The 23,504-nt window shown below is 41.1% G+C and overlaps 1 protein-coding gene across 1 annotated transcript in view; it reads right to left on the minus strand.

Moving 5' to 3' along the window:
* The window catches only part of LOC124556039 (leucine-rich repeat neuronal protein 1-like), a 154,076-nt gene that overhangs the window by 85,465 nt on the left and 45,107 nt on the right, over positions 1 to 23,504 (minus strand). The gene's annotated exons all lie outside the window — the stretch shown is intronic.

Raw genomic sequence — 23,504 nt, forward strand, 5'->3', positions numbered from 1 at the left:
AACCTCGAACATGCTGCGGTTGTATTTCCACACGAAATATCCGTGTCCAATGCATTCAAAAAGAACTAACCTAGGGGAGCTAGAAAACCTTTCGAAAATGACGACGCTACTGGTAACATCTTTATCAGCAATCAGTGCCAATATAGCCACTACGTCGAATTCGGAAGTAGAATTCAACACAGACGTTACTACAAACGATGAAGTTGTGCCCATGGAGACCAGAATCTCTGAGGAGGCTCGTTGCACAACGGCCAGTAACAGAGGTGACAAAGGACGCCCAACAGAAGAAAACTAATGTCATCGAAGAAGGACTAGCTATCAAAGAAGATGATATGCAGAACATGGCATATAATCTTAATCTGCTTTCAGCGAATGAGGAATCTCCCTAAAGTAGGTAGATCGCCCCCGAAGAAGGATGTGGACGGAAATCGGTCGTGCCCGTTCAAAGGAACCATCTCGGCATTTGCCTGGAGCGATTTAGGGAAATCACGAAAAGCTAAATCTGGATGGCCGTACGTGTGTTTGGATCGTTGTCCTCCCAGTGTGCTACCCACTGGGCCTCCCTCGGTCCAACTCTGAGACAGAAGGACAAGAGACTTGTGGAAAGGCATGGACGACCCACATGCTCAGAGAGCATAGAAACACAAAACCACCTGACCCCGAGCAAGCCACAGAAGACATATCAACAGCCGTGTCAGCCGCAAGCTAGGCGGACGACACTAAAGATATTACTGTCGACAAGGAGATAAAGGCAGAAAAAAGGGCAAGAGCTGGAACGCCACTGGTGCCTCGATAAGATGCAGTATCCAAGGAAGACCACGCACCGACACATCAATTATCTGGAGCGGAATCTAACGCTGGGAGGTGAACCGCCAATGGTTCGGTCTGCAGATGAATGAGCGAATAACGTGCTTCTATTATATGCCATATTATAAAATTTGTACCTTGAATATTTACAGAATCGTCTCCCAATCTATAGCCTTAGCGGTATTCAAGGGCAGCTGACATTGATATTATCTTGTTACAGGAAGCTGTATCCTATGCCACCATTAATAGCAGAAATGCTCTCTTATGGGGAAACTATAGTCAATATAGTAACCAAGGCTGGCACCATAACCCTGTACGAAGGAAGTATTTATTACTGCCCTCTGACCATCTTAAAAGAAGAGAAATTGCAGCCATGGTCCAAGACATACCCCTCTTCTATGTCTACGCAGCTCCTGGCTCCAGATCGCGAGAAGAGAAGAGAGAGCTCTAAACAGAGATACAGCGAGGTTAATTACCGACTTGTGCCTGCATATTGTTTTTGGAGGACACGTCAACTACGTTTTGTGTCACACCTACTAAATTCCGAATTTTAATTTGAGACCGAAGTTGCAAACATCAGCAACAGAGCTGCAGTTAGTAGACACGTTGTTCCACTGGCACCCAGATGAGGTCGCTTATATCCATTTTACATCGACGTCAGAAGTAGGATTGATCGAATATATGTGCAGCAAGATCTCCTAGCAAACGTGGGGAGCTGCGGATATTGCTTGTCAACTTTAGCGGTCGCCTCGCTTACCACATCCTCATTAATCACTCTCCTCAGAAAGTTTACAGAGCTCTATTCGATAGCAGCTCAACTGCAGTCTCTTACAGGATGAAATTATAGAACGTTAGATTGTCTCAGTATGGCGAAATGTTGCTTCGTACAGACACAACAACTCCACGGGCGTTGAATGGTGAACGCTTTCTGTCAGAAGGAAACTCATTAAACGCGTCAAACTTACAATCCGAGCCTGTGGGCAGAAATTAACAAAGGAATTCTACGTTCACGCTTTACGAAACCTATATATAGACCAAAATCAGCTGCCGAATAACATAACGTAGATACGGCGTATACAAGGAAAAATAACAACCCTAATGGGGCAATTCGCTGCCAGCCACCAGACCTGTGCACGTAACTTCACCAACTTGACCCAATAAATGACGTATGATTTTCACATAGTGACAGAGCTGCATATGGCTCATAGGAAACTTAAACACAGTTTACAAGACGACGACCGCGCCTCTTACACCGAACTACGGGATATTAAAAGCGATGTTACCAACTACTTTGCTGCACTTTGCAATAGCACAAGTGTGCCGCACGAGAACTTTGTTGAGTGGTATCATATTGCTCCCTCGCCGTACAGAATCACAGCAGATCAAGGTCAAGATTGCTCGCTCCTTTCACCAATGAACAAGTTAGCGATGCAATCAAGGCCGCGCCGCGTAATAAATTACCGGGCATGGACGGGCTACCTGTCGAGTTTTATGTCTAATACTGGCATATAGTAGGCGATGGGATTACGGTGATGTACAATGAAGTACTGCTTCGGATTTTTCTACCCCTTGCTTTCACCGAGGTGACAACTGTGATCATATCTACAAAAATCGAAGACGAAAACTAGCAAAGATCACCGGCCCATTACTTTGCTCAATGCAGACATTAAACTTCTCACATGCTTTCTCAACGCAAGACTACTGCTACTGAAACCGAAATCTTAAGACCGTATGAAAAGAGTACGATCCGAGGCCGCTCAGTGTCATATATTTTGGCGCTGTACAGGGATCTCGTCACACTCACATGGACGACAAACACTAACATGGCCACATTTTTTCTCGACTTTGATAAGGCCAGTGATGGATCTGATTACGGCTATCTTAACAAAGTGATGGAAACGATCGGCATCAGTCAAGACTCGGTGCGTCTTGTCATCAACTGACTACGGGGAACGCGGACCCGATTCGTCATGAACGGCACACTGCCGGGATGCGTGTCATTCTCAGGAGGAAAAAAACAAGTTCATCCTGTCACAACGACACTCCGCGCGATACTCGCAGAGACGTTGTTGCGTAAACTAAATCACAACCAACCTGGATTTCAATTTTATGGTGTAAAAACCATAGTCCAAACAAATGCTGATGATGTCAGCATGCTCCTCAATAATAATCGAGATATCGATGAGGCGAAGCGTATCCTAGAAAATTTTCCAAAGGACAGTGAAGCACTTTTAAAAGTAAAGAAATCTGCCATCTTAACAATTGGTCGAAAAGAATCTGCCCTGTGTACTTATAAAGATACCACTTGGTATGTACGTCACGGCACGATGTCAGAATATGTTCAACAAAAATTGGTAATTTAAAATTCAGGCGTTAAAAGCAGCATTGTGTGAACAGAATGTGAGAGACTAGATCGGCTGCTGAGGACGTTACCCGCCGACTCTCAAGCTGTATCCAAATTGCAGCATGTCGCCGCCACCCTGCCGATGGTAACCACAGTGGCACGATCAATTACAGCAGCGGGTGCCTGGTACGTTTTGAAGCTAAATACTTCTAAGGTCCCTTTCAAAACTGCTGTGCTGCCGTGTGACATGAGGGGCCTTGGTCTCAACAATCCAGCAATCCATAATGTGGCTATATAAAGGGGTAGGAAAAATTGGCTCACTCCGACTTGCAACGCGATTATTCACATACTAGCAATTACAAAATGCCGCTCACAGAATTTCGTCCTGTGCATATTTCTGGCAGTAAATGGACGTTAAAGATTGGTAATTTGGCAACACTGTAATTATATGTACAGTAACTACCTCTGTGAGAAGATACCAGTAGTGATGTGTAGTTGGTGCAGTGGATAGCATTTTGGGTTAGCACCCAGGAGCTCGACGGCTCGATTCTGCGCCGAGGCGTATTTCTTTTTAATTAGTAACTGTAGTCCGCGTGGTGCGGTATCTGGCGTCTTAACCGCCATACAGCGATTACAGTGGGTATTCTACAAAACATTTGGACTTACTTACTATGAACACAGAAATTAAAGTACAATGGTTTTCACTGGTCAGGTTTTAAAGAAGCCTTTTGCAAGTCGTGGAAGCGAATTGTTTCGCACCACTGCATCTACTAGATTCCAAACCTGTTTTTTGTGCCCCCTACCCCAGTGGTCTCATCGATTAGTAATAACTGTTATCTTTGCCACTTTCAGGTCCATTACATTTCTTTAGGGGGTTACGTCACCAGTAGGGCTAGCAACGTGCTTTGCAAATAATTCCCTGGCTCGGTTACCATTTGTATGTATTGTTACCATGGAACCACTAATTATGACTTTCAGTATTGAGTGTGATATGCACATGCTGTTTAGTAAGTATCTCCAAGAATTACTATTATTATTACTTCTTTACTTTCTCAGACGTTAAGTCTGGTTAAAAACGGAAAGTGACGCGGACCTTGATCAAGCGTCACTTCTTTTTAACTGTGTGGTATGTGTTGTATTGCATTTAGGAACTTTAGGGTAATTGAACATGTATCAATAATTACAGATTTCTGTAGTTGTATATATAGGTTTGGGTGTAGCTGTATTGCATTGATGTACTGGTGGATATTGTGTGGTATGACTCCTGTAGTTGATAGTATAATTGGTATAATGTCAACTTTATCTTGATGCCACATGTCCTTGACTTCCTCAGCCAGTTGGATGTATTTTTCAATTTTTTCTCCTATTTTCTTTTGTATATTTGTTGTATTGGGTATGGATATTTCGATTAGTTGTGTTAATTTCTTCTTTTTATTGGTGAGTATGATATCAGGTTTGTTATGTGGTGTTGTTTTATCTGTTATAATGGTTCTGTTCCAGTATAATTTGAATTCATCATTCTCCAGTACACTTTGTGGTGCATACTTGTATGTGGGAACGTGTTGTTTTATAAGTTTATGTTGTAAGGCAAGCTTTTGATGTATTATTTTTGCTACATTGTCATGTCTTCTGGGGTATTCTGTATTTGGTAGTATTGTACATCCGCTTGTGATGTGATCTACTGTTTCTATTTGTTGTTTGCAAAGTCTGCATTTATCTGTTGTGGTATTGGGATCTTTAATAATATGCTTGCTGTAATATCTGGTGTTTATTGTTTGATCCTGTATTGCAATCATGAATCCTTCCGTCTCACTGTATATATTGCCTTTTCTTAGCCATGTGTTGGATGCATCTTGATCGATGTGTGGCTGTGTTAGATGATACGGGTGCTTGCCATGTAGTGTTTTCTTTTTCCAATTTACTTTCTTTGTATCTGTTGATGTTATGTGATCTAAAGGGTTGTACAAGTGGTTATGAAATTGCAGTGGTGTAGCTGATGTAGTTATATGAGTGATTGCTTTGTGTATTTTGCTAGTTTCTGCTCGTTCTAGAAAGAATTTTCTTAAATTGTCTACCTGTCCATAATGTAGGTTTTTTATGTCAATAAATCCCCTTCCTCCTTCCTTTCTGCTGAATGTGAATCTTTCAGTTGCTGAATGTATGTGATGTATTCTATATTTGTGGCATTGTGATCGTGTAAGTATATCGAGTGCTTCTAGGTCTGTGTTACTCCATTTCACTACTCCAAATGAGTAGGTCAATATTGGTATAGCATAAGTATTTATAGCTTTTGTCTTGTTTCTTGCTGTCAATTCTGTTTTCAGTATTTTTGTTAGTCTTTGTCTATATTTTTCTTTTAGTTCTTCTTTAATATTTGTATTATCTATTCCTATTTTTTGTCTGTATCCTAGATATTTATAGGCATCTGTTTTTTCTATCGCTTCTATGCAGTTGCTGTGGTTATCCAATATGTAATCTTCTTGTTTAGTGTGTTTTCCCTTGACAATGGTATTTTTCTTACATTTGTCTGTTCCAAAAGCCATATTTATATCATTGCTGAATATTTCTGTTATCTTTAGTAATTGGTAGAGTTGTTGATTTGTTGCTGCCAGTAGTTTTAGATCATCAATGTATAGCAAATGTGTGATTTTGTGTGGGTATGTTCCAGTAATATTGTATCCATAATTTGTATTATTTAGCATGTTGGATAGTGGGTTCAGAGCAAGGCAGAACCAGAAAGGACTTAATGAGTCTCCTTGGTATATTCCACGCTTAACCTGTATTGGCTGTGATGTGATATTATTTGAATTTGTTTGGATATTAATTGTGGTTTTCCAATTTTTCATTACTATGTTTAGGAACTGTGTCAATTTAGGATCTACTTTGTATATTTCCAATATTTGTAGTAACCATGAGTGGGGTACACTATCAAAAGCTTTTTGGTAATCAATGTATGCGTAGTGCAGCGACCTTTGTTTAGTTTTAGCTTGATATGTCACCTCTGCATCTATTATCAGTTGCTCTTTACATCCTCGTACTCCTTTGCAACAGCCTTTTTGTTCTTCATTTATAATTTTGTTCTGTGTTGTATGTGTCATTAATTTCTGTGTAATGACTGAAGTTAATATTTTGTATATTGTTGGTAGGCATGTTATGGGGCGATATTTAGCTGGGTTTGCTGTGTCTGCTTGATCTTTAGGTTTCAGATAAGTTATTCCATGTGTAAGTGTATCAGGGAATGTGTATGGGTCTGCAATGTAACTGTTAAATAATTTAGTTAGATGTGAATGTGTTAAGGCGAATTTCTTTAGCCAGAAATTTGGTATTTTATCTTTTCCAGGGGCTTTCCAATTGTGAGTAGAATTAATTGCTTGGGTGACTTCATGTTGCAAAATTATCACTTCAGGCATTTGTGGTATCATCCTGTATGTGTCTGTTTCTGCTTGTATCCACCGTGCATGCCTGTTATGTTGTACCGGGTTTGACCATATGTTGCTCCAGATGTGTTCCACGTCTGTTATGTTTGGTGGATTGTCTATTTCAATGTGTGTGTTATCTATTGTCTGGTAAAATTTCTTTTGGTTTGTGCTGAATGTTTGGTTTTGTTTCCTTCTATTTTCACTTTTCTTGTATCTTCTAAGTCGTTTGGCCAACGCTTGTAATTTCTGCTTCTTTTCATCTAATTGCTCTATCGCTTCTTGTTGTGAGATTTTACCTAACCTTTTTCGTTTTTTTTCTGACATTTCATTTCTTATAAATTGTGTTAGCTGTCCGATGTTTTTTCTCAGTTTTTCTATTCTGATCTGTAGCCTGTGTTGCCATGCTGGTTTTGTGGGTTTCTTGTGTGTGTTGGTTGGTTCTGATCTCTGCCTAGTGTGTATATTTAGTGTAGTGAGTGCTCCTATATAAACCAGTAGTTGTAACTCTTCCATAGTTGTGTTTTCATTTATTTTGTTGTGTATGATTGTGTTGATAGTTTTTATTGTTGTTTCGACTTGTGGGTTATTTGGGGGTCTATGCAAGAATGGTCTAATGTCTGTATTTGCGTCTTTGTATTCTATATATGTCAACTGAAATTTTTCTTCTGTATCTAACATGTGTGCACTTCGTGTTCTATTTGTGCTTGTTCTGGTGGCTGCCTTAAGATTTCGTTTTGCTCTGATTGTTTAATTGATGCGTGTTGTTCTTTGTTTGTTTGCTCTGGGATGTTTGAGTCCATTACTGTATTTTCTTCTTCTTCTGATTGCACATTATTTTGTTCCAGTATTTGTTGTACTTCTTGTTTGATGTTTTCTAATTCTGACTGGGGTATCCTGTAATTTTTGATTATTACACGGATCTGATCAGCTAGTCGTTGTTCTGTTAAAAATTTTAATTCTGGGTATCTGGTAATAAATGTTGTGTATACTTGTGATCTGTATCCAGTTGTGTTGGTTCCTAGGTTTGTTGCTTGGTAATAACAGAACGTGAGGTGTCGATTAACTTCATCTGACCATCTCATCCTCTGTCTTTGTTTTCCTTCTAGGGTGGTTGCAGGAAGCATATCCTGCAGAACACCTCTATTTGGATTTAAATCATTTTCCAGTTGGCTAGCAGTGTCGTTACCATTGTGGGCGGGCATAGGGTTCAAGCGTCGTCACCGACCATGATGGCGCGTGTCCGAGGCTTCTTTAGTTCTGTCCTGAACCAACTAATCACACTAAAAGGGGGGTTAGCCCTATTAGTGGTTTGTTCTTTTCGTCGCCTTTTACGACTGGCAGAACATACCTGAGGCCTATTCTTTTCCCGGGCCTCCACTATTATTATTATTATTATTATTACTATTATTATTATTATTTTTATCGGTGGAAATGTGGAAACATCACGTCCATTACCGTTAGGGAAACAGTGTAATTCGAAAACGAACATTTCACAAATAGCATTTTACAGCGAAATGGCTCGGGTGGGGAGGTCCAATTGTATGGTTTCTGCACTCACCTGACCTAAATCGTCCGCAGCTCGTGGTCTAGTGGCTAGCGTTGCTGCCTCTGGATCACGGGGTCCCGGGTTCGATTCTCGGCCGGGTTGGGGATTCGCTCTGCCCTGTGACTGGGTGTTCGTGTTGTCTTCATCGTTTCATCATCATCATCATCATCATTCGTTACAGTGGCTAGATTGGATTGTGTAAAACAAAGTAGACTGTGTAAATATATGGACTTTGTATGGACGCTCATGACCGCGCAGTTGAGCGCCGCACGAACCAAACATTATATCCATCATCATATGACCTAAATCCCTTGGATTTCTTCCTGTGGGAACCCTTGAAGGAGGGCGTGTATTCTACTCATCCGACACTTGTGGAAGAACTGATAGCGCCTGCTCATGCTGCTCCTGTATCTGTGGATGCAGCCATGTTGCGAAGATCAGTGATGTATTGATGTATGATGCAACAAGTCACGAATTGTTTGAACGTGCAGGGAGATGACTTGTCTGACCACGCTTTTGTTATGTCCACCGTTACATGACCTAAGAAACGGTGTATGCTACAGTATTACATGGCAGAATGAAACTGGCAAATGAAAACAAAACGCCTCTATCCAGGATGGTACCCTCGAACTTCTGTATGTTAACCCAAAACACTATCCACATCACCAACTGCACAGCGTCACTGCAATATCCTGACAGAGGTAGTTACCGTACATATGATTACAGTGTTACCAGACTGTGAACCTTTAACGTCCATTTACTGGCGGAAAATATGCTCAGGACAAAATTTGGTGAGAGACATTTTTGTATTCCTATTATGTAAGGAATCGCGCTGGAAGTCAGAATGCGCGAATATTTCTTCATCCTGTATATCTGTAGCGAACGTGGAAAGTGCTCACGGCCAACGAAGACACCGTCACGAGGAGGCTCTGACAGCTATCATGCCCATGCAACATGTCTTCACCAGTAGATATTGCCAACATCAGCCGACACGTTAAGCATATAGCTCTGTATTATCTAAGAAAGCTGTAATATTGAAGATAATATTTTCAAGAAGGCGACTGGTCAGTTTTACCAAAGTCTGTTTCGAATGTCATTACCTTGACACTTGGAGAAAAATACCCGGCTTGCTATTGGACGCTGGTTCGGGCTAATATCCATAAAAAAAGCGCTACCGACATGCGTCCTATCAAAATGGTATGACGTGGTAACTGAAACTATTCCCACCCAAGAAAAGCGGCATGGAATCGAAGTTGCACCGAGTCCATGGTGTGATCGCGACGGTTGCTCATATATTTCTATGCAAAGACCAAGTGCATGTCTGGAATTGGAAGCGCAATAACTGGCCGTTCTCACAGGACAGCGCCGCACACTATTCCTGTCACAGATATCCTGCGACCAGACATCCGACTTTTCCCAGGAGTCAAGCACAACAGCTACATTTGGCTTTCGGGTTATTTTACGAACTGAACGCTGACCATAATTATTCCTGATGTCGTATCTAATCAATCAACATTGGAGGAATGAAAACAGATTTTACATCTAGTACAAGAAAAAATTCAAAATCTCCTACAAGTAATTCTATCGACGCCCTAGGAAAGGGATCGCACATTTACAACGAAGTACTCGTCTGTGGACCAACGGGTATGGCACTGAATGTCCACTTCCGGAAAGTTTTGTTCTTAACAAGACTTTGTGTCCTAAAGAAGAGATCAGGCGTTTTCGGAGAATTTCATTTACCAAGGACTTGGGTTTCTTTCTTTTTCTTCACTACAATTCCGAAAAGACTTCAGTTTGAACATAGCTCCTGTCGTTCAGAAAAGAATTTTAATTTTCAAAGATTTCAGATACAAGGAGAATTTAGTTTCATCATAATGGAGAAAAAGTCTTAGTTTCTTAGAAGAGTTTATTCTGTCTCTGGAAATTTAAGCATACAGAAGATTCTAGACATCAAGACGACATTGCTTCTTGACACGCATTACTTCCAGAGGGGATGTTCATTCAGGAATTTTTTTTATGTGACAGAAGAGACACATCTGCATCATTCAGAGTGTGAAGCCATGATGAACAAAAATGCTACAAAGAGACAGGAGAAACTGAAATTTTGCTTTGTCTTCACGTACTTTCTATTTTAATTATTCTACTTTCGTCATTTCATTCCTATTTTAAATAAACGTTAATCGTTGAAAACATGTAAGCGCTTTGTTACTTTTAAGGATTTTTCACAGCAGAAAGGAAATCAGCCGGCAACGCAGGGAACAAAATAAAAGAAAAAGCAATTTTTGCAGAATGTAGAAAAATAAAAAAAGGGCTCTGCAAAAAACAGCGATTACAGTATGGAGCTTCCGGCGAGTGGCGTTATTAGAGTTACGAGTAGCTAACCTCAGAAAACCAACCTTGAAAAGCCGAATCATGGGGAAAAAAATCACGAGCCTACATCAAAAGAAAACCTCGAGAAGACGAACTATGAAGCTTCTACTGCGTTGAGATTGTTCCCACATAGCGACGGTCGTCAGGCAAGAGTTAAGAAATAAATAAATATCTAAAATTTGAAAGAAAGAGAACTAGAAGAAAAGCAAGAGAGAGAGAGAGATAGAGCTGTCATTCTTCATCCTGTCCATGTACCAAATGAAATGGCATTGAAGCCGCGGCGAGAAGGCAGGTTTTGACTATCGAAAGGATGGCCTGAAGAGAAGGAGGAAAGCCTGAAAAAAAAGTGGTTAAGGCGACCGCTCGTGATAAGTGTGAAATACGGCTTCGAGTGCGGTGCGGCACAAATTCTCTTGTGTCAATAATAAACAATACCACTGGCATTAAACTGATCTCGCGATTTGCGAATCACTTTCGTTACATACTCTCCTCATTGCACAAGTTCCCGTAATGCTACCAGGTGGCATTCAATCTCGCGACGTACAGTGGTCCCAATATTACAGCTCATCAGTGTATATCGATGACTGCAATGACTTTAAATGTTAATTACACGGATGTAAACTTCTCAATATGTCATCGAACGCAGCTTTCGCCAAAAGAATGTTACTGTGCTAGTCGACAACGTCCTAAATGGACACAAAATTTTAAGGAAAGAAAGTGGAAGATTTCGAAAGGTACGTTTTTTATGTGTGATAGCACACGATATTCGTTGCGAAACGACTTACAGTAGTCCGAATGTACAAAATACGAGATTAACTGCTTTCGATTAGGTAAAGAAGTTAGGCGGGGCGATGTTACAGCGAATCATGTAAGTCAGACGGACGCTTAGCAACTCTAATGTATATGAGCATTACATCTATAACGTACAGTAGTCTCAGACGACAATACGCGCCTGTAAGCGACAGACGCATTTCAGATTACGTCCGTACCATATGAAATAACCTAAAGACTACTGTTCGTGAATCTCAGAATAATCTCTCAAGCAGCAGTAAACCACTTGGAACTAATTCTGGAGTAACCAGTGCAGATTCTCAAATAACCCTACTGTATTAGATCTCCCATGGTTTTGTTGATTTTGTGGTAGTCACTGAAAGTGAGACTGATGGTACAAGAGCTACTCATAAATATTACATTACAACTTCGAAAAATAAATTTAAGAAATTAACGTCTCTTTGCAGGTTCATGTTTCCGTAGTATTGGTGCACGTGGAAAAGAATGTGTCATACTACCACAGTACGCCGCTAGAGGAACCAAAGCACATTCGCGCAGACCATTGATAAAGTGATGTGTTGCTTGGGACTTATCCACTGCATTTGAAGGGGAGCAACGCTGCAACAGTTAATTGCAGAAGTGGCTGAAGTGAGCGACAACAGTAGATCATCATGTGGATAATGGTTAGGTGGCGCCGACACTCACAGTGTGGCCAAACAAGTCCGAACGGCGACGAATGAAGTGACAGGCCATCTCAGTGAAGAATCGGTAATAGCAAGAGGTGTGGAGGCCCAAATGTTCGAAGACTGGTGTATCACAGTTGAGGCGATAGTTGAAAAAGTGAGAATCAGTCATTCGTTGTTTTCAACATCTAGAAGGGCGTTTTGAATATGACAAAGGCCGCCTACCTTTCGATTCCGCGATTGTTAACACTCATTGATAAAACCCGCCGAAACGAGGCGGCAGCGGAAATTTAGCATCAACACGAAGTCATTGCAGGTGATTTCCTTACTCGTCTAATCACCATGGACGGATGCCTTCTTTAGCACTATGACATTGAGACAAAGCAGAGAAGCAAGCAGCGGAAACATCTGAATGCACGACTGCCGAAGATAGTGAAGACCAAACCATCAGTCGGAAAGGAGCAAACCATCACGAGTGCATACTACCTAAACGCCTAACGATGTTACGGGAATTACCTGTGACTTCTCCCCCTTTCCTTAGTCGAAGAAACCATTTCTCGCTACGTGTTCCCAGGAATGCGATGAAGCGATATTCGAAGGTCTCGCACCTACGATCTGACTGCAATCATAGTTTGTGTCAAGTCCGTCTTGCGCATGTTGGAAAGATCTGCCGACATACTAATCTCCTGAAACACTGAACTACTGCATTCGTCTTGTGAGGATATCGTAGCAATTTCCACTTTTAATTAATACAGTGACGCTCCCAAATTAAAGTTGGAATAGTTGAAACCAACAGTTACTGCACCATAGCTTTTCTTAATAATGTAAACATGAAACCTTGAGTATTGTGAGCGAGTGTGATTTTAATGCGCGAGCGGCCATGGCGTGGTGAGGTGCGTGCAGTTGGGTCGTGATTATGTCACTAAGAAAGTGTTTAAACTTGATTTAGATTGCAACAGTGTAATAATAGTTCACTAATAAATGCATCGCGTGATTCGAATAAAAAAAATGGCTCTGAGCACTATGGGACTTAACATCTATGGTCATCAGTCCCCTAGAACTTAGAACTACTTAAACCTAACTAACCTAAGGACATCACACAACACCCAGTCATCACGAGGCAGAGAAAATCCCTGACCCCGCCGGGAATCAAACCCGGGAACCCGGGCGCTGATTCGAATAATGTCCATGTTTTATACTGGTGTGAAAGTACAATAAATGTAAAACAGAAGTTACCAGTACGACCTATGATTAAGTAGTTTAGTAATCTTGTATAAAAATTAAAAAAAAGAAAAGTAGGGAAGCTAACACATCTCCCAGTCTTCTGCGTAAGCTACGCCACAATTGAGAGGACAGGGAGAAGCTTCAGCCTCTGTGAATAAGAGTGCTCTGTGTGCAACACAATAGCCATCTATAATTCCGTAGCTTTTGAAAATGTGTTGGTAAGCTACTTCTCTATTCTGTAACAGTAATGTCTAGAGTATCCTGATATTCCCTAGCTATATGAAACAAAACTGAGCCACAGGCCTAAATTGCTCTTTAATGTCTGTAAGTTCTACTAGATCGTTGGCGCGTAACATTTCAAAACTGACCTTTGGATTATTTCGTCATCATTAATGGCAATTCATGGAAATGCATGTTAATATAGGCCCTGTGTATAACAATAGCGTAATACTGCGAACGCGAAAGGGAGAGAGCCTGCAGTTGCAGCTGGCACAGAAGTAACGGGCACCCCGCCAAATGAAGAGTCCTGCAACAGCTGCTCCGTGCCAGCGCTCTCCGCCCTGCGGTCATTTACTCCCTCGGATTACAACGTTTTTTTTTTTTTTGCTGCGAAATTAACACCTTCTGAGAGCTAAATAGTCGGAAGACTTTCCCGCGCTCAATTCTTAGAGAACATTGCTACTGAGAAGCGTGTCAAGAGCAGTAAGGTTAAAACTAATAAATATTGTTTTATGGATACTTTATTAACACACGTACTGTTCGTATGTTCAGGAGTAAGAAAGTGCAGGAAAGCATTATCGCTAAAAGTTGCAAAAGCTTCATAGCAACTTACAGAACCATTTCCTTTTCTACTTCTAGATATATACTTCATAAATGACGTTATTGTGTGTCGTTAGAATCGAAATAGCAGAGTTACCGCTTCCTAGCAAAGTTAGTGTAGTAGATTAGGAAAACTGAATAAACATTTAGATGTATAACGATAGTTGTGACATGAACACGTAAGTATATATTTACACGTCGTGGTTAGACCTTACAAAGTGTAGCTGCACGTTAAGGCGACGCTGTGCAACCATGGTCACACATTTTGTTAGAATTCTTATTAAATTTCAGTGTATGGGAGTGATATGTTTGGGGGCTGATTAATAACCTTCTACTCGGCTAGGAGTGTGTTCTTCCCATTGCATGTATTGACTGTAGCTGAGGCAGTGTTGTAGCTTGAACCAGAGTCTGTTTTAGTTCATATACTTTACTGCTACTGTTCTTCAAATCCAGAATCAGTAAACAGCTGCGTCAGTACGACGTGGTGTTCCTGATGTACAAAATGTGATGTGTCCGGGCGGTATGTGACGGCAAGAATGGCACAGACTGCTAGTTGGTAGGTCACTTTTGACATAAAATTCTAAAATTCTTTATTCGGAAGTCAAGTTTCACTCGCTGGCTACCAATAAACGATAAAGATAAGTAACCTATAATATGTATATAAGTAGGACATATTTTTTAACTTGGTATTTCAACTCAATTTTATGAGTTCTGTTTTTCGATAATCTGTTAACCAGAATACATCAAATCGAGCGCTTTAGCGTAAGATCTTGGACTCGAATTTGGGAAGAACTAGGTTCAGATACCCCCCCCCCCCATACAGATTTATGTAACTTGTTGTTTTCCTAAGTTATTTAAGGAAGACACCATGATGTTTCGCAAGGAAAGATTGCATGGTCTTTCTTCTTACATTCTTATCTGAGATTTGCCCCGTCGCTAAAAACTTCACTATCGAAGGAACGTCAAACGCTATATTTCTTCCTTCTTTTATTCAGAACATTGTTTCACTTCCTTTCTTGACCTGGAAACTCAAGAATGCCGCCTGAAAATCTCAGGCGATTTATTTACTTAACTATATTTAACAGTTTTTCAGATAGCTCGTGGTTAACAAAGAAATTTATGACAATACACTGCATGGGCACAGAGGTATTTAAACATCAGAAAGATCCCAAGATGAATTTCGCTGATCTAGTAATCCGAGAGCACCAGTGAAAGTGATAGTGAGTACGTAACGTCTCTTCAGTCTAAAGATGTAGCACTCGATGCTACTCTATCCTGTGCAAGTTTCTCATCTCGGAATGACTACTGCAACCATTAGAACCTGTATTCTGCAGTCTTCATCTCTAGGAATCACTCTACATTTTTCACACCAACCTCCCCTCATCCGCCAACACATCATCCAATACTAAATTCATGGTTCCTTGACATCTCAAATGTGACTTATCAACCGACCACTCATTTAGTCAAGATGTGGGACAGATTTCTTTTCTGTCCCATCCTTTTCAATATCTCCTCATTAGTTACACGATCTACCCATCTAATCTTCAGAATTCTTCTGTAGCACCACATTCCAAAGATTCTATTCTCTTGTTGTCTGCATTGCTTGTCGTCTACGTTTCAGTACCGTACAACGCAACACTCGGAAAAGACTTCTTAAAACTTAAATTTAAATTCGAAGTTAGCAAATTTTTCTTCTTACGAAACGCTTTTCCTGACATTGCCACTCTACATTTTACATCTTCTCTATTTCGGCCATCATCAAACATTTTACTTCCCACTAGCGGAACTCATCTCCTACTGTCAGTGCCTCATTTCCTAATCTAATTCCCTCAGCATCGTTAGATTTAAGTCGGCTAAATTCCACTAATCTTGTTTAGATTCAGTTGATGTTCATGTCATATCTTCCTTTCAAAGGCACTATCAACTCCATTCGACTGCTCTTCCAAATCCTTTGCTATCTCTGACAGAATTCATAATTATGGAGCACAGCAGTTAGGTCTTTTCCTTTCAGGCTTTATTAAACCAAATACAGATTTCGGATAGTAACTAGCCATTATCAATGCAGTATTTCAGAGAATTAATTCATGTCCTAGTGCTTCAGTCCCCTGTTGTTCGGACTCCTGTCACAGTTCATTCAAGACAGTGACAGTGCGTAGTTTATGAACATCAAAGTAAACAAGCCAGGTTGTACCCGTAATCTGGCAGGATGACGGCAATAATGAAGGAAAATGGCCAGTTGCTTGAGCAAAAGTTGCATCCATAGCTCATTATTTGCAAATGTAGAGCAGTTAATACAGTGAGAACAGTATATACAACGGTTCCCTTCATTATTACCGTCACCCTGCGAGATTACTATCTACAACCTGGCTTGCTGAAGGTGACATTTAGAAGCTATATAGTGCCATTGTCTTAGTATTTATGAATGGATGTCATTGCATGAGCACGGCTAAAGATTTTTCCAGTGTAAATTGGCCGCTTTTGTACATTTCGAACGATCTGAAGATGGTTGTAGAAAGCAAAAGCAACCAGTTATCGTGCTTTAACTGTGGTAGGAAATTGCGAACTAGGTGTTAAAAGTTTTTTACTTTAAATATTTTATTTAGTAAACTAAATTAAGAGCTTCGTCTCCTCCCTGACAATGTCTCACACCCGTCTCAACCACTGTTTCTCTTTCATGTCCTTTGACTTTTATAATTGCCGTCTGATATCTGTACAAGTTGAAAATAAACTTTCACTACCTCTGTTTTCACATACTACCTACAGAATTTCAAATAGTGTATTCTAATCAATATTGTAAAAAGCCATCTCTGAGTCTACAAATACTACAAAGGAAGAATGGTGTTCCCTTAATCGGTCTTCCTCTATAAGTCGTAGGTTTTGTATTGCATCGCGTGCTCTCACATTTTTCCGGAATTCACACTGACCTTCCGTGAGGTCAGCATCTGCCAGTTCTTCCAGTCTTCTGTAAATAATTGGTGTAAGTATTTTGCAACCACGACTTATTAAACTGATAGTTCGCTAATATAATCACCTTGCAAAACTTGCTTTCTTTTTAATTACATTCATCTTGATGTCGGAGGATATTTCTCCGGTCTCATATAACTTTGCACTACAGGTGTAACAATTCTGCAGTCACTGCGTCTCCCAAAGATATTAATTGCTCTGTGGGTACGTCGTTACTCTATTTGTTTTTTTTTTCAACTTAGGATTTTCAGAACTCTGACAAATTCTTCTCGCAGTATATCTCTCATCTCATCTTCATCTATTTCGTCTTCCCTTTCTACAATACTGTCTTCAAGTTAATTTCCCTTGGATAAACCCGCAATATACGCCAACTGCCTTTCAGCTGTTCCAGCTTTGAATAGTAATAGTTTTCCATCTCAGCCTTTGATTTTCATACAGCTGCACCACTTTTCTCGAAAAGCCTCGTTAACTTTCCTGTAGGCGGTATCTATCTTTCCCTTACTTATGCATGCCTGTACAGACTTACATTTTGACCACTAGCCATTCCTGCCTAGCCATTTAGCACTTTCTGCTAATATCTTTGTTTGGTCGTGTGTATTCTTGTCTGTCTGCTTCATTTGTTGTATTTTTATATTGTCTCCTTTCATGAATTAAATTTAAAAATCTACTGTGATATCCAAAGTTTTCTACACTGTTGATCATAAGTTCAGAGCGAAAGTAAGTTTCGCATGATGTGTCACTGCCAAGCAACAGATCTCGATGGAACTTTGACCACGCATAGAAAGAACCTGTACAGTCCAGAACTAACATAAAGAAATATTCAATGAGATGAACAGAAACGACACTTTTATTCAAAGACAACAATTACACTGAAGTCACCGCGGTTCATGATAGTCTCCTGGACATGACAAAAGAGGCTGGACCTGATATTTAACAGGGTGCGTGATCACCACGGACGTCAATACATGCTCTGCAACGAGGTGTCATGATTCCCACAAGGCAGTTCTTGTGATAGGGCGCTCCATTCCCCAACCAGTGCGGGGTGGCAATGTGACTTGCCGCAATACGTCTCCCCAGTGCATCCGACACGTGTTCCATGGGATTAAAGTTGGGGCATCGGGCAGACCAGTCCGTTAGCCGAACATCCTTTCGTTACAAGGGTTCCTCGACCTTCACTGTTCGATGTGGTCGCGTATTGTCATCCATAAAAATCAAAAACGAATTTGGAGAAGTAGTACAGTGTCAGTATAACGTTTCCCAGTGAATGTACCGTGTATAAAAAGTTGGAAGTCAGTATGCCCAGGTACGGGGTGTCAATTGAGGAGCTACTCGACCGAATAGTAGCGACTTCGGTCAAGAATACCATCATAACGGCCGGGAGAGCGGTGTGCTGACCCCACGCCCCTCCTATCCGCATCCTCCACTGAGGATGACACGGTGGTCGGATGGTCCCGGTAGGCCACTCGTAGCCTAAAGACGGAGAGTGTCCAGGGAACATTATGCTTCCCCACGCCATAACACCTGGACCACCAGGTCATGGGGACGTACCCTCATATGACGGGAAGTGGGAACACGTAATGAAATAGGAACGATGTCGAATACGCTCGGTTTGCGGGCCCAGGTGTTATTGTTTGGGGAGACTTAATGTTGTATGGGATTACAGACCTCCAAATCTTTGAACACGGTAAGCTCACAGGTCAACGTTATTATGATACTGTTCACATTCTCCATGCAGGTCTTTTCACGGGTAAATTCGTCCGTGACTGTATTTTTATGGACCGAAATACGTGACCGCATCCCTCAGGAGAAGCAACTTCTAGAACGAGAGGATATAATGGACTGGCCTGCCCGTTCTACGGACTTAAATCAAGTCGAGCATGTGTAGGATGCGTTGGGAGACCTATTCCAGTACATCCACATGTACCAATGACCGTCCGGCAGTTGTCATTTGCGGTGGTAGAGGAACTGAAAGCCACACCACACGAACACCTTAACCTACTTTGTGGCCAGCATAGAAGGACGCTGTATGGTACGCATTGTCGTGTGTGGTGATCACGCATCCTGTTATGAACCATGTCCCGCTGTTTGTAATGTCCAGAGGACCGTGAAGAATAGCGGTAACTTTCATGGAATAATTGTCTTTCAATAAACGTGTCATTTCTTTTCGTTTAACTCTGTGTTTCTTTCAGTCACCTTCTCTTCTATAGGCGTACTATAGCAGTTCTTTCTGTGTTATGTCCAATGTTTACCGATATAATTTACGAGGTTTACCCAGAAAGTAATGCACTGCATTTCTTTCTTTCAACAATTCTTTATTGAACATAATGAGAATTACACACACAAAAGGATGGTGTTTTAGCTACAGACCCTATTTTTCCACGTAATCACCATCCCACTGCATGGTCTTCCTCCAGCCTGAAACAAGGGCGTGTATGCCCTGTCGATACTAGTCCTTGTCCTGGTGGCGGAGCCAGTGCTTCATTTGGGGATCACATCCTCACCGTCCTCAAAATACCTTCCACAAATTGCACCCTTTGATGCGTCTATCCTCGCGAATGATAACATCAGCTCGCTGCAACATGTCAGGTGAGGCAGTCGTGGATGATCTCCCCGACCTCTGCAAATCGTGGAGCTCCGCCGAACCGTCTTCTGGTGGCCTCACCTTTATGCTCAGCGACTACATCTACATCTACATGGTTAGTCTACAAATCACATTTAGGTGCCTGGCAGAGGGTTTATCGAACCACCTTCACAATTCTCTATTATTCCATTCTCGTATAGAGCGCGGAAAGAATGAACACGTATATCTTTCCGTACGAGCTCTGATTTCCCTTATTTTATCTTAGTGATCGTTCCTCCCTATGTAGGTCGGTGTCAACAAAATATTTTCGCATTCGGAGGAGAAAGCTGGTGATTGGAATTTCGTGAGAAGATTCCGTCGCAACGATAAACGCCTTTCTTTTAATGATTTCCAGCCCAAATCCTGTATCATTTCTGTGACACTCTCTCCCATATTTGGTGATAATACAAAACGTGCTGCCTTTCTTTGAACTTTTTCGATGTATTCCGGCAGTCCTATCTGGTAAGGATCCCACATCGCGCAGCAGTATTCTAAAAGAGGACCGACAAGCTTCCTGTAGGCAGTCTCCTTAGTAGATCTTCTACATTTTCTAAGTGTCCTGCCAATAAAACGCAGTCTTTTGTTAGCCTTCCCCACAACATTTTCTATGTGTTCCTTCCAATTTAAGTTGTTCGTAATTGTAATACCTAGGTATTTCGCTGAATTTACGGCTTTTACATTAGACTGATTTATCGTGTAACCGAATTTTAACGAGTTCCTTTTAGCACTCATGTGGATGACCTCACACTTTTCGTTATTTAGGGTCAACTAACACTTTTCGCACCATTCAGATATCTTTTCTAAAACTTTTTGCAGTTTCTTTTGGTCTTCTGATGACTTTACAAGACGATAAACGACAGCGTCATCTGCAAACAACCGAAGACAGCTGCTCAGACTGTCTCCAAAATCGTTAATATACGATAGATAAGGAACAGCAAAGGGCCTATAACACTACCTTGGGGAACGCCAGAAATCACTTCTGTTTCACTCGATGACTTTCCGTCAGTTACTACGAACTGTGCCTCGTGATGACTGGATGTTGTGCGATGAACCAATTGAACTACGAACTGTGACCTCACTGACAGGAAATCACAAATCCAGTCACATAACTGAGACGATATTCCAGTGGGAAAGCAATTTCATTACGAGCCGCCTGCGTGGTGGAGTGTCAAAAGCCTTCCGGAAATCCAGAAATACGGAATCGATCTGAAATCCCTTGTCAATAGCACTCAGCACTTCATGTGAATAAAGAGCTAGTTGTGTTTCACAGGAACGATGTTTTCTAAACCCATGTTGACTGTGTGTCAATAGACCGTTTTCTTCAAGGTAATTCGTAATTTTCGAACGCAATATACGTTCTAAAATCCTGCTGCATATCGACGTTAACGATATGGGCTTGTAATTTAGTGGATTACTCCTACTAACTTTCTTGAATATTGGTGTGAACTGTGCAACTTTCCAGTTTTTGGGTACGGATCTTTCGTCGAGCGGACGGTTGTATATGATTGTTAAGTATGGAGCTAATGCATCAGCATACTCCGAAAGGAACCTAATTGGTATACAGTCTGGACCAGAAGACTTGCTTTTATTAAGTGATTTAAGCTGCTTCACTACTCCCAGGGCATTTACTTCTACGTTACGTTTGGCACACTTACTTCTGTCGACAGCAGATGCTCCATAGACTTTGCACAAGCGTTTGTTAATATTCCCCACAGTTTTTATGTCTGCAATGCGAATTTCGATGACGGCACATTGCTTGTAACGTACATCACCCACAGACGTCATTTTGAAACTGTCCTGCAGCTACGATATCGGTCGGAACTGACGAAAACTTGGCGCGCTCACTCAGGAGACTTCAAATAGTACATATATAACGTTTCGCATTCGTAGCATTGTATTCGGCTGAGAAAAAAAAGGCGGGCAACCCTCGTACTTGGAAATCACACATCATACGGAAGTTACTTTCGTCTTTAAGTTTTGCGCACCAGTGTACTAGGACTTGTCTTTTTACCTATGTACTCCTCTGCCGGTTTTACTGTTTTATCCCTCAAAGATACCCTTTCGTTTACTACTATACTGCCTTCTCCTCTTTCAGTCAATCGTTGCCTAATATTCCCTCTGAAACACTCAACAACTTCTGGTCCTTGAAACATACACAGGTCCCGTCTTCTTACTTTTTTTACTATTTTACAGTATCTTCAGTTGTAATCTGCAGTTTTCAATCAATAAATTGTGGTCGGAGACCACATCTGCAATGTTTTAGGGTTTAAAAGTCTTACTCCGAAATCCCTGTCTCACCATAATATAATCTATTTGTAACCCTCCTGTGTCTCCAGGCCTCTTTCACGTATACAACTTTTATTTATGATCCTGAATCCAAGTGTTAGCGATGGTTAAATTATGTTCTGTGCAAAATTGTACCTGTCGACTTCCTCTTTCATTCCTTTCCCCTAGCTCATGTTCTCCTACTGTTTTATCTTCTCTTCCTTTTCCTACTATAATATTCTAGTCCTCCAGCATAATTAATTTTTCCCTTGACTATCTAAATAATTTGTTTTATCTCATTATACATTTCTATCTCTGCATCATCAGCTGTGCTAGTTGGCATACAAACTTTTACTACTGTGGTAAGTGTTGTAATTGTGTCTATCTTGGTTACGATAATGAGTCACTATGCTGTTCATAGTAGCTTACCCGCGTTTATATTTTCATATTCATTACTAGCTGAAACTTCAGTTCCCCAGGTATCTGTTTATTCCAGTCTTTTGTTAGTCCATCTCCTTTTCCCTGCACTTTCTGTCCATCACTTCCCCTCCCCTCTCCTTCTCCTCCTTCCCCGTCTATCTGTCCATCTCCTTCTCCACTTTCTCTGTGTCCACCAACTCCCCGTCTCTACCTGTCCATTTCTTCATGCCCATTCTCTCTGTCCACCTCCTCTCCCTCCCCTTCTCTATCGGTCATTGCGTTATTACCCCCACCCGCATCCCAATGGAGGGATGGTCGTTTTTACTCCCACAGTTTGTCTTACCAAATAGTAAGTTGAAATTGAATTAGGGGCGTAGAACAAGATGTTTAACATGTGTATATTGCATACATACAGGTGCGATTTTCTGTTGTTTTACCCCACACGACTCAAGAGAAGATATTATAATTATTTGTGGCTTGATATTAGGCCCTAAAAGACGCTGAAAAACTTATTGGCTCGCACCGTACACATTATTTAAGGAATCGTACTCCTCTGTATGAAACAGTTGCAATCTTTTAGTTATTTATAAGTGAATATTCGGTCCCCATGTGACAGCATCCGCTAACAGAAACGCCGCGCGTACATAAACAATTATTCCGGGCATCCTATCTCGGGTTCTGTCGGTGACAGAAAGGCAGGTTCAAGTGTTTTCGGCTAGAGACCATTTGTATATTCAACAGTAGGATAATCTTATTGCAATTGTCGTACGGTACAGGGTCAAAGTCCGAATATTACACGCTTAGTTCAGCTTAGGCAAATTGAGCAAATCGGTAGGTTCTTTTTGCATTAGATGTGGTCTAAGACGCGCCTCAAGGGGACTATGCAGAGGCACCATCTAGTTCATGGATGAAATCCGGTAAAGTGCGTTTTTCACATATTTTCGCCGTCAGCGGCGAATAAATTTCTCAAACTCTGACGGTATTTTCTGTAAGTATTATCTTGCAGTGACATCTTCCCGTTTTCAAAAATATGTATCCGTTGTCGGGAAACACCCGCAAAACATGGATTTTGGGTACCAAATCCGAGCCGCGGATTTCAAATCGGCTACACATTGCAAATGGTTGAAATTTTTACGATTTGTTTCTAAAATACCGATATCGAACGAACTTGAAAATTTCCTCGATATGTTTATCCGTTTCAAGATACAGATGTTCAAAGATAACCTACTCGTAGAAGAAAAGTATGCACATA

This window comes from Schistocerca americana, chromosome X (genome assembly GCF_021461395.2).
Source record: "Schistocerca americana isolate TAMUIC-IGC-003095 chromosome X, iqSchAmer2.1, whole genome shotgun sequence".
NCBI lineage: Eukaryota > Metazoa > Arthropoda > Insecta > Orthoptera > Acrididae > Schistocerca > Schistocerca americana.